Source organism: Falco rusticolus, chromosome Z, assembly GCF_015220075.1.
Source record: "Falco rusticolus isolate bFalRus1 chromosome Z, bFalRus1.pri, whole genome shotgun sequence".
Lineage (NCBI taxonomy): Eukaryota > Metazoa > Chordata > Aves > Falconiformes > Falconidae > Falco > Falco rusticolus.
In genome coordinates this window covers 73,433,064-73,445,496 of record NC_051210.1, presented here as the reverse complement: position 1 = coordinate 73,445,496, position 12,433 = coordinate 73,433,064, and the positions used below count along the sequence as shown (strand labels likewise).

General features: G+C 50.5%; 1 protein-coding gene across 6 annotated transcripts in view; it reads left to right on the top strand.

Moving 5' to 3' along the window:
• The window catches only part of RUSC2 (RUN and SH3 domain containing 2), a 62,862-nt gene that overhangs the window by 3,934 nt on the left and 46,495 nt on the right, over positions 1 to 12,433 (top strand). For 2 of the 6 annotated variants that reach the window (XM_037373091.1, XM_037373088.1), the window contains exon 1: positions 3,490 to 3,771. The gene's annotated coding sequence lies outside the window, so the exon portion shown is untranslated. Of the gene's footprint in view, positions 1 to 3,489; positions 3,772 to 7,243; positions 7,365 to 12,433 lie in introns of those variants that run through there. The other 4 variants (XM_037373087.1, XM_037373090.1, XM_037373084.1 and 1 more) reach the window with 3 other exon arrangements.

Genomic DNA, 12,433 nt, shown 5'->3' with positions numbered 1-12,433 from the left:
TAGATCTCTTGTTTGTCTGATTCTGGAACGTGAAATCCATCCTGGTTGGAGTTTTATTTGTGATATCTGCTGCTTATTTGAAGGCCACAGTTTCTCCCTCTCCTCTTCTTATTCTTGTGTGTGTTTGCCTGGCCTGGGAATACTGGTTTCCACAATTCACATCTGTTGTGCCTAGGGTGGGTATTTGCTGAGCATCTTTGTAGCCTTTAAGCCTCGCCCTGGGCTCTGCACTTCTGACCAAGTCCTAAGTGGAGCTGTGGATGGGAGCGTGTGTCTGTCACCTGGCACTGACACTTCTTTTAGGGATCCTTGGCAGAATGATGATGGCACTAAATCATAGTTACTATTAAAGGTTCTTGATGCCTGGAAACGTTGACGCCAGTAGGGAGGGGAAGAAAAATACTGTTTGGTTTGTCTGCTTGGTGCACAGGACCTTCAGGGCCTGGTAGTGAGGGGGAGGAAAGGGATGTGTGACCTACTCAGTCACAGAGAATGGCTGTTTGCCTCGTAAAATGGCATTAGTTGTGCTAACCACATTGCCGGGGACCAGGAGCAATGAGAACAGGTCACAGTGTCCTCCTGTCTGAACAGTCTCTCCATGGACAGCTCTTGGGCTGCTGTCACAAATGTTCTGCTGATATCAGCATCTGTCTGGCACAACCTGTAAATGGTGCTGTTGAAGGACACTGCCTTAGGAGGCTTACAGCCTCTCTACTAGTTCAACTGCTTTGCAGAAAACTATGCACTATGGTCGTGGTGTCTCTTGGGAAGCTTGCTTACATCCTTCGCAAGAAGAACTTCTTTCTGGCTGATTTCACAATGGCTGGTTCAAACTACAGCAGCATCCTCCGTGAGTGCCATGGCAAGGCACTGGTTCAGATGGTGGTGTGTGAGCACAAATTTGGTGTGCTGCTAATCACATCCCAGCAATGGAATGTGGAGTGTGGCCATCCTACTGCTGCAGTGGTTGTGCTACCACATACAGAGCATTGAGACTGTGCCCAGCAAAGCCTTGTGGATTATATGGTACAGGTGTCTACCTGTGCATGGCCCTGTGTCAGCACAAGTTCAGGTGCAGACCACGATGATTAGAGCTCCACAGCTCCTTGCATCAGGACATGGTGGGATATCTCACTGAGATGGAGCATTGCTGGTCACTGTGCTTAGACCACTCCTTGTCAAATGCCATGCTTTGCAATGCATGAAAGCTCTGGTACCTGCAGTGCCTGGGTCCCGCAGGGATCTTTGTGGAACAGATGCTGTACAGCTCATCTAGTGATGGTTTGGACGATGGAGTGACAACTATAATTTTCTGGTGATTTGAAGTTAGTCAGGGTGGTCAGTTTGAAAACCACTTGAAGAATTACAGGAGTATCCTGCAAAACTATGAGCACGATAAAACAGCAAATGGAATTCCACACTGATAAATGTCACATGTAACGGTGATTTGTGAACAGTTTCTCACTGCCCACAAGAAGCCCTTTGGAGTCACTGTGGATCGTTACCAGAGCTCATTAGCTCAATGGTCAGCTGTAGCCAAAAAGGCAGACCTCATACTGGAAATAAGAATAAATGAAAAAGTACCGGTATATGTTCTTGTGTATTTAGGTATATAGTCATGTTGTGCCTGCATCTTGAGTACCACGTAACAGTCTGGTCGCTCTCTCTCAAAAAGAGTGACTTAGGCCTGGACATGGTATAGAAAAGGGGAATAAGGGTGATTATGGGACTGGGATAGCTTCTGTAGGAAGAGAAATTAAACAAGGAAAAGTAGATGACAGTAGGAAATAATAGTGGCCTATAAAATACTGTACAGTAGGGAGAAGTTGAATAAGGAATGATGTTACTCAACTTTGCTATTTCTTAGAGCACAGAGGAAGCACATACAGCAAAATTATTTATTAGGCGGGAGGTCAAGGAAGTCTTTTTTCAACACAGCTGATTTGCAGAACATGTTGCTATGAGATGGCATGAAGGCTGAAAATACACACAGATTCCAAGAGGAATCAGACACTTCAGTGGCATGGATGTGTTTCAGTGGCTGTTAAACGTGGTGGCCAGTGTGAAGCCTCCAGCTCTGGAGTGTGACCTCCTTGCCTGCTAATTATTGCAGGATGGAAGAGTGTAGCCTCAGGAGAGCTCACTCTGTACTCTGTGATACGTATACGATGGTGCCAAAATGCCAAGGGTACAGCAATAGACCAGAAGAATTCTTGGTGTGACCCACTGTGGTGGTTCCTGTTACCAGAATGCACTGAAACTGTGGGGAGAAAATGAACTGATTTGGTTTTGAGCACTTCTGGTCTAATGGCTCTCGCACAGGCCACCACAAATTTTCTTATATCTTTATTAGCAAATCTGAAAGCACTTGCAGGAGAAAGGGACTGGTGCAGACATAGCCCACCAGCTCAGTGTGCCAGAGGCTGCTGTGGTTGTTGCGAAGTCTGCCAGCTCAATGACTGCTGCCCAGCCAGCCATGTGAGATGCCTGGCGTTAGCTATCTGCTCCTCTTTGCTCCCCCTTGGCTTCTGATTAGGATCTGGTTTATGTCCTGATGGAACAAAATCTAGATTCTTAGAGCATCTTCTTCAAATAAGTGTGGGTATTATTGTTAGCCATCCAAATTTCTCCTACAGAGGGGGGAAAGAGCAGGCTATTGCAAATTCTATTGTGATCCTCTATCCTTTCCAAGTCCTATGTAGCAATTTCCTTCACAGTCTAGCAAAATGTCTCCGGTCGCTCTCCACTGAGAACTGGGAAAAGCTGGAACTGCACTGCCTTGGAAAGCCTATTTGCTGATAATTGAGTGCCTCAGATCCTCATTTTAGGAGCAATAGGAGCCACTGTTACTTGCTGCTCACCCCATTGAAAACTTACCATTGGGATTTTTTGTAGAAGCTGGGAGGCTGTAGCAAAGGCAACCAGACAGTAATGGGCATATGATTTTTGTCTGCCATTCACCTTGCTGCAGGGGGATTCTTCACTGCTTACGCCTGCACATGTTATCACAGAGAGATTTTGGGAACACTGGATTCAGAATCCAATCCTAATTGTACGTCTGCCTCATTCCTTGAATCCAAATCTATACTCTCACGAGCACTAATTGTGTCTCTGTCAATGGGATGGATAAAGGGTTTAAAGCCCCTGTTGTGCTCCCCAGTTCGCTGCTCCCTGCAGAGAAAAAAACCTCTCCTGGCAGCCTCAAGCTGTTTTTAAACAAGACAAATACCCGGGGTGCCTGTCTGCCGGAGCCTCTAGCCTGTGCACTGTGTCCCTTTTTAGCACGTTTCTCCATGCAGCTATATCTGGCTGCAGTTCCTTGCTCTGGGAACGTGACCTCATCGTTGTTTTGGTATTTCCAGTGATTCAGCCTGGTCCAGGGCAGGGAGGAGTCATTCCTGGTGCAGGCTGACAGGGCGTTTGTGCGTTGCTGGAATTCCAGAGCAGTGCAGCCCCAGCCCTTCCGCTGCCTTGACAGCTCGGCTGAGGCTGGGCTTGGTGCATCGCATTCCTGCCTGGCAGATGGCCTGGACACAGCTGGTAGAGGGATCAAAGCTCCAGATTTGGGGGGTAATGGGGATCCCTGTCTTTGCAGCCTACCTGCTGTGGTGAGGGAGAAGAAAGCTGTGTGCAGTAGCTTGTATGCCTGGGAAAGCCACCAGGACTGTCTGCTTTATGGGTGGAAAAGGAGTGTCACAGAATGCTCGTTTCTGTGTACAGACTGCCAGCACCCCATAACGAAGTTAACTTCACAACATCTGCAGTGACTTGGTAAGTGTCGTGATCCTTATGTCACGGGGTGGGGGGAAACTGAGGTGGTGTGCTGGAAGTTTTATGTAGCTGAGCTGGACAAGTAAAGCCCTGTGAAGTGGTGCCCTCTGTGCCCATCCTCTCCTGTAATGGCTAGATTCCTCCAGCGAACGATGGAACGTGGGCAGTGGGTCTGACTGAGGTGGAGAAGGGCTGGTAGGGAAAAGCAGCTCCCAAACTGAAACAAGGCCCAGCTGTACAGATTGCTAAACCCCATTTTCTGTAGGCAGCACTTTCCTCCATCTCTCCAGGTGTGGTCAGAAAGTGCAGGGGAGAACTTGGAGACAGGGTTCCCCAGTCAAGGTCAATGCTTGTGCTCCTGGGAGGCTGCGGGTGCTGCAGGGCTGTCACTTGTGCCTTGACAGGATTCCTGTTGCTGCAGGTGTGGTGGGCAGCCTTGATCTAAATACTCTCAACTGCCTCGTTTGAGCCTGGGTTGTTGTGAATGGTTTTTAAACCCTTTGGGATCATCTGGTGTTCAGCCATTCCCTGGCTAAGACCAGCTTGGCTGCAGAAGCAACTTGGTAGATATAATGGCTTCAGTGTTGTGTTGCTTATATGTGTCAGTATAGTACCTTCACTGCAGGAGACACCTGTCCTGGTCACCGTTCAGGTGGGGTGGGGTGACCCCGGCTGGAGGCCAAGTGCCCACCCCAGCCGCTCATCGCTCCCCTCCTCAGCCACACGGGAGAGAAAATACAACAAAAGGCTTGTGGGTCGAGGTAAGGCGAAGGTCACTCTGCAGTTACAGTCACGGGCAAAGCAGGCTCGACTTGGGGAAATCAGTTTATTTCATTACCACCCAGATCAGAAAACACCCCGAGCAAGCGGTGCAGGGGGCTGGGCGATGGGGGCTGGGTCAGTCCCTCACCCGTTGTCCCTGCCGCTCCTTCCCCCTCGGGGACGGGGCTGCTCACTCTGCCCCCGCTCCAGCCCGGGCTCCAGCCTACGGCAGCAGTTCCACGACCTTCTCCGCCGTGGGTCCTTCCCACGGGCTGCGGCTCTTCACGCCCGGCCCGGCCCGGCCGCCGCGGGGGCACCGGCCCTGCCCCAGCCCGGCCCGGCCCGGGCTCCTCTCCCCGCGGGGCCACGGGCCCTGCCCGGAGCTGCTCCAGCGCCGCTGCCCGCGGGTCACAGCCCCCTGCGGGCACCCCCTGCCCCGGGGGGGGCCCTGCCCGGGCTGCGGGGGGGGAGCTGCTCCCCCGGGGGCTCCGCGGGCTGGGGGCACGGCCCGCCCCGCCGGGGGCCGCCCCGCGGGCTGGGGGAGCCGCTGCTGCGGCGCCTGGAGCCCCCCGGCCTCCCCCTGCCCCGGCCCGGGGGCCGCGGGGCTGCTGGGCTCGCTCGCACTTAAATACACGATCTGAAATACACGGTCCCTGCGGCTGCCACCGGCACCGACGGGCTCGGCCTTGCCCAGCACCGGGCCCAGCTCGGAGCCGGCTGGCACGGGCTGCACCGGGCACGGGGGCAGCTTCTGGAAGCTTCTCACAGAGGCCGCCCCTGTGCCCCCCCGCCACCAAAACCTTGCCCTGCAAGCCCACTGCAGCAGGAGTAAGTCATGAAGGCTCATCATGTTTGCAGATGCAGCCCCCTCTCTGGAGCCCTCCATGTTGATGAACGCTTGGTGATGAAGCCATGGCTCTGTTTTGTCCCAGACAGACCTGAGGAGCTCCACCTGGGACCAGAGTCACTGCTGTTACATTGGGAAGTTTTCCCTTTTTGTCATGTGCAAGGGTACCTCATTGCCAGGAGCATTAATTTCATCCCCAGGTCAGCTGCGCTGGGCTGCAGTGGAGACCCCCTGCACCACGGAGGCCGAAAGCATAAAGCACTTTCCTTGTCGCAGGCACTGCCAGTCCAGGGGAAGGGTATCAGGGTCTGCAGGAACTGCAAGTTTTAACTCCAATAACCCTGCTTTCTCAGTTGGGTGGAGATGTAGTGTCCGTACCAGCACTTTGCTGGAGGAGGGAAACAATAGAGAATACAACCTGGCTGCATTCATCAGCAGGGAGCATTTCAGCCTGGCGTAATCCCTGGCTGGCTTCACCTTTCTGGGGGGTATCACCAGGACATACAGCTATTACTCTGGGGTCCCTGTGCTGTCCTTGAAGCTAGTTTTTTAACAGCACACACTGATGCAATTGGCCTAAGTCAACTGTTTCCAAACTTTTTCTATTGAGGCTAGGAAATACTTTTTCAAAGGAGGTCCCCCCAGCCTCTACAGAACAGATTTTAGTTGCTTCAGAACTACATGGGCTCCCTGTTCTTTGTCACCAGTTGCACCCCGAGATCATAAGCTATATGCCTGTCTGGCTCTGGGCTTACTGAAAATAGGCTAAGCCTGCTGTGATACGCATCCTGAAACAGCACCTTCTCAGCCTCTTGCTGAGGTTTTCCAGTGCTTGTTTAATAGGCAGTAGCTGGAAGTTGCAAAAACCCCGTACTGCTGGTTCCAGTTGTGGGCACAGGGGAGGGAAAGCCTCCAGACCCTTGGACACATTGCTTCCTTGCCAAGCTAGTCCCTATCCCCCATCTTCCTTATCTGCCATTAAGTCCAGTTCCAGTACAGCTCGGAAGTTACCCTGAAATGTCAGGGAAAGAAGAATCCTAGCAGGAAGTGCCAAAGGCACATGGGAGACAGAAGGAGTCTCTCTTTCCAAGTCCCAATGATGTGGAGCCCCTGAGCATGGGGAGAGGGCCTGGACAAGAGGAATGGGCTCCTTCACCATCAGCCGATCCCACTCACGGATGAAGCAACGCTCGGATCAGCCTTTCTCCCGGGCATGATGGGCTTCTGTAGCACCAGCACAGCTGTGGGGCTGGGGCCACCCCAAGTGGGGCATAGGCTACCAAATTGCTTAAGTTTGCATTCCTGCCAGCAGGTGCTCTGTATGGCATTGTAGGAGCTGCTGGAGAGTGTGGAGTTGGGGGGGGTCTCCCCTCGTTAGTGGTCACTTCACCCCAGGGCTTCCCCTCGCAGGCAGCTGCCCTCCCACCCCCTGCCTGAGCAGTCAGTCCATGGAGCCAGCCTGCACAGCCTCATCTTGCTGGCTTCTTTCTGAGCTTGCTGTAAATGGCTCTTTGTAACACGAGCTGCATTTCTGCCGTAGTCCTCTCGACAGTGCATCTGTGTTTATACTGGGGCTTTCATGAGCGATCTGGCCCTTGCATTGCCAGCAGCCCGCAGCCCTCGCTTTTCTGTCCTGCCCACATGTTCTGTGAGTGAGACTGGCACCCTGGCACTGCTGTGCCCAAGGAGAGGCAGGTGCCTGGCAGCGGGAGGAATCCCTCAGCCAGCTCCCATCTGGAAGAAGTGCCTTGTCATGTAGCCTCTCGCCCGCCATCCTGCAGCAACGGGGGAGCAGCCTGCAGAGACTCCCCGCAGCACGGCTCGCTGATCCCTGAGCCAACACGGGCACAAGCTGGGTTTGCTTTGGTTTACCACAGGCTTTGCGTGCTGTATTTGTCCTGCTGCTCTCATGCTGTTGCTGCTGCCCCCAGCTTCATGCTGCAGTGAGCAGAGGCCATGATCTGGGGAGATTGCATCTGGCAAGGTAGGAGCAGATCCATTCCATTTGTTCTGCTAAATGTAACGTGGCAGCCAACCCTGCCCCTGCCTGGAGAGCATGCTTCAATTAGCACTGTGTATGCAGCTTTATTTTGCATTGTTCTTTAGCTCTAATGAGCAGTCAGCATGCTGATCAGGCTGTAGCCTCTATTGCATGGAAAAGAAATGCATATATCCATTTGCTTTTTACCTACACACTGGAAACTCAGACTCTGGCTCCCTTTCTACTGCAGGATGGTGTGCTGGTGCTCCAGAGCCCATCTGTCTTCTCTGTTCACACACAGCATCCTGTGCATATTCTACAGGTCATGTCACCTGCTTCTCTAGGAGACATGAAAGCAGAGAGCAGTCTGAGTGTGCCTTGGGAGAAAGGGGGAGGGAGAAAAAAACTCATGGAAGACAAAAATGAAGGAAGTTCAGTAAGGATGAAAATGGCTTTATTTTTAATATTTTTTTAATTTTTTAATATTTATATATATAAAATATGGTCTTTTATTTAAAATTTAAAATTAAAAAATAAAATAAAATTTATTTTACCACAGAATATGAGACAGAGGAAAAGCCCTCTTTCCCTGAACAGTCTCAAAAGGGTTATGAAGGGACTGGGGGTTGTTGGCTGGGGCCTGTGGATTGGTGCTTGGGCCTGGGGATTGGGCTTCAGTCAGCAAATGGTGAGCAACTGTATTGTGCATCACTTCGGACTTTTCCCATCCCTTTCGATTTTTTTCCTCTCCCCTTCTCTCTCCTTTTCAATTATTAAGTTGTTCAGATCTCAACCCTCCAGTTTTATCTTTTTCCCAGTTCTCCTCCCCATCCTGTGGTGGGGGGAGGGGAGTGAGCAAGCAGCTATGTGGTATTTAGTTGCTGTCTGGCATTAAACCATGATAGTCGTGATGACCAAGAAACCCTACTACTACTGGACTTCCCTGTACTAGCCAAGGATGGATAATTAGGAGGGGAGCAGCACTGTTTTCTGACCTCGCTGGTGTTTAGGCACAGCTGTTCTCTTTTTAGTTCATAGCAGCTGGCATGCACCTGCCCCTGTACACACAGCCATCCATCTTCCCCAGGCTTGTTGTACCTGGGCTTGCCTCCCATGTGGATGAGAGTCTCCTAAACAGGACAAACAAGGATATCAGGCCTTCTGCAGGTGATGGTTTACTTATGAGGGTGAGCCCAAACCACAAACCATGTTTCAGGGCCCCCTGCATCCCTTGTTGTGAGGAGGGAAGGGGGTGTTCTAGCTTTCCCTTCTCAGCCTGTCCTGCTGTGCTGCCAGTGGGTGTATAAATAGTGCCCACAGTATACTATTTTGGTGACAAGCTCTTCCCAGGATTCATCCAAAGAGTTATGTGAGCAAGTGTTAAAAATAACACCCAGCCCTGCCCAAATGCTGCCGTTGTTTTAGTCAAAGTGTTGTGAATCTTCCATAGAGAGCAGCCTTGGACCCTTGGGAGGGGGCAGCAGGAGGGAGTCTGGCAGGGCTCCCCATGCTTTCCTCCTTCTTGCTGCCCTGCTGACCACAGAGGATACTGACCCTCAGGTGCAGTAGATGTGCTGGTTACCAAGAGGATATGAGACTTTCACTTCTAATTAGGCTATTTGCTACTGAGCTTTCCCTGTGTGTGTTATTGCTAGGTCTGATGAGAGGTAGGACATTCCAGGAGGGGTTAACCTGGGATTTAATCTAGCTGCTGCCAGGTCCCTGATGGTGGCCACAGGTAGGTGCTTCACTAGAACGTCTTGGGCTGTAGCAATGGCATATGTAGCGTCCTAGGTTTATCCCAAGGGCTGGTAGCTGGAGATTAGTTTAATTGGGGCAGGCATATTAAATCTGTATGTTAAATTAACAGCTACAACTCAGGATATTCTTGCTATCCATAGAAACACAAAAGTTATTCCAAAATCCTGCCCTTTTCATGCTGTGAAATGTGTTTTGGTGCCTGTAACTGTAAACCAGACCACACTACAGAGATTGCTCGGGACCCACGCTCCCTGAGATTTTGCCTGTTGGTCAAGTCCTATGCTAGGTATGCAACTCACTGTCTGCGTGCTGCTGCAGCATCAGCTTCTGCTGTGTGCTGGAAAACAAGAGACCTCACTGGAAAGCAGCAGACCCCACTGAGTCCTTGTCTTCAGTGCATCGAACCTAGAACTCACAGAAATGCTTCTTGGAGGGCTCATGCACAAAGAAGCCCCATATGGAGACAGAGATGCTCCTTCTGCAGACAGATAATGTGGCTTCTGTCTTGCCTGGTCTAATATGGGATGTAGGATAAGTTACCCCCTGTGGGAGTGGAGCACTCTGTGCTGTTACAAGCTTAATATGTGGAGCCTTGCATGCAGAAGAGAAGAGCTGCAAACGTGGGGGCAGTGCTTGGGCTTACGTATTTGCTCAGAGTCGAAAGCAGCAGTGTCATGGACAGGGGAGACCACACTTTCAGATGCTGGGTTCAGGACTGCAGCATTAATCCCCCTGTATGGTTCCTTGGCCTCCACCTTTGCATCCCCAGATAACACCCGTGCTGATTTCTGGCTTTGTAGAGGAAGGGCCAGATGCTTCTGCAGTCTCTGAGTACTTTGCTTTCAGAAAGGATGGATTTATTTTAAGCTGATACAGAAAGTTTCTGTGAAAACAGCAGGCATGCAAAAATTGCTAAAAAGGTCACAAGTGCTGTTTGGCACGCCATGCTTTACCTCCTCTGATATGGGATTACTAATTCTGGCAGGTGTTCCTAGAGATGGAGAGCAGGTCCTGTTAAAAGGTCATGACTGAGAGTTTTCTCCAGCTGTTGCACTGAGCATGAGTTGAGAGCAGAGCAGCAGCTTGTCTTCTGGCTTGGATTGTTATATCTCACATGCTGAGCCCTTACTAGCCCTCTTCCCGATCTCACCATTTATCTGGTCTTCTCTTTTCCTTGCTGTGTGTTGAGAGTCACATGCTGGGTTTCTGCACAGGATGGGATGCTTTCTTAAGTATGTATTGAAATCAGGCTTCAGAATTGTCCCAAGATGGAAAAACGTCATGGAGATGAAAAGCATGTTTCTGTTTTTCCAGGAACATGCTCTGGGCAATCAGTCCTTCATCAGGGGCTTCCTGCTCGTTCATTCCTCTGCTCCTTCCTGCTCCTCTCCCATGTCCAGCCAACAAAGTTGCTCTCTTGAGTCATCATCACTGCTGCTTATTATTAGTCCTGAGCCAAGTCTCTGAGTATCATCGTACACTACAGAGCTCCTGAGAGCTCTTTCAGGCTCTTTCCACGCTGGCATGCTCTTGTTTCCCAGACTGGAATGTGTCTGGGGTGCATGGGGACACATGACCATGTTTGTCATCTCTAAGCACCTCTTTGCTTGGCATTTATCAGTAGTCTCCTGTGCAGTGCCGGAGCCCCACACCAGTTTCCAGCAGCTCCTCAAGTGCAGAGTCTCCATGGGGAGCCCCGTAGGGCAGTGTGCTCCAGCCCTTTCATCTGCTTCACATGGGCCTGAGCCCTGTCCCAGCCTGTCCAACACAGTCTAAGGTTGGCATGTTTCTCAGGCATCTCCTGTGACCTGCTTTGCCTTCGTGGCCTGTGTCACTGCTGGTGCCCAGGCTTTGCGTCTGCCAGCTTTTATTTTCTGTTTTAAAGAGCATGGCAGGATTTCCTCCCACACCTGGATCCCCTTTATCCCTCCAGCCTCAGTAAACTTCTTGTGCACAGTTGACAGCCATGTACCTCCCATTTCTGGCTCTGTGTGCCTGCCTGCATATGGGATGGCTGCCTGTCGGTTCCACATGTCTTTTGGAGGAGGCAGACTTGTACAGCTGGCAGCATAGCAGCTACGTGCTGCAGATTAGACTCTTTGTGCCAATTAAGCACATACCAATAGGCACATACACCCAAAAGGTTGTTTATTCATGGGCTGACTTGGCATGGAGATGTCAGGTACAGCTGACCGATGATCTGGGACAGCCTGCTCGATTAGATGGGAAGAAGTTAATAATAACTAGAGAAAAACTTAGTGAAGGATCATCTTCAACAATACCAAATTTGTGAGAAAAAGTCACTTCACTGCAGTGGATGAAAGGTGGATGAATCCACTGGCTAAAAGCTGGTGCTAAGCATATTCCATTTAGGAAAAAAACCCACCTGGTGTATGTTTTCAACAGCTGGGTGCATTAGCTACTAGATCAGCTGGCATGGGATGCATTTCCACTCTCAGACTGTACTTGTACATTTTATGTGTCTTTCCAGGAGCATGTTTCTGTTTCTCCAGCTATTCTACCTCACAGAATAAGCTGCTCTAGGCTTTTAATCCTGCATTAGAGGCTTCCTGCTCCTCTGAGTCAAACAGAAATCACATGAGAATAAGACTTCCAGAAGCCATAATTACATCTCCCTGACCCAGGCATAGTGGACTTCAGCTATGCCACTCCTTGTTTCTTTGTTTCATCCCTCCAGAAGCTCCCAGTGATTGGAACGTTATCTGCTGCATCCTGCATCTTAGCAGTCCATTCCCTTCCCTCTATCACTGCCTCCTGATGCCATGGCACATGGGGTTGACCAAGACCGTAAGATGGGCATTTCTTCAGTGGCAGAGGCATAAAACCAAATAGTTTCCACTTTCTGACAGTAAAAGCCTGTTAAAATTACAGGAATGCACACCTCTAAGTAAGTAAAGAGCTGCTGAGGCAGACAAGACCACGCAAAAATATTAAGCAAACCAGTCTTATCTCCTGACTGCTCTGCTTTTTTGGTAGAATAATGAACAGCTAGTTTTATCTGTTATACCTGATGTCTAACCTAAACTCCCCTGGCTGCCCCTCAGGGAGCCTGTTCCTGTTGCTGAGGATTTGGAGAACAGCTTACTCACTTGCTCTTGGCAGCAGCCTTTTATACATTTAAGAAGAGCTTTCATGTGCCCCCTAGTTTTCTGCAAGCGACTAACCTTTTTGCTTTGCAATTTACTCTGTTTTGCTCTCTTTGAACTCTCATCAGCTTGTACATGTAGGACATGTCCATGAGGTGTGTTGGGCAGAGAGGAGGGATTAGGATTACTCCACGTCTTGCGTAC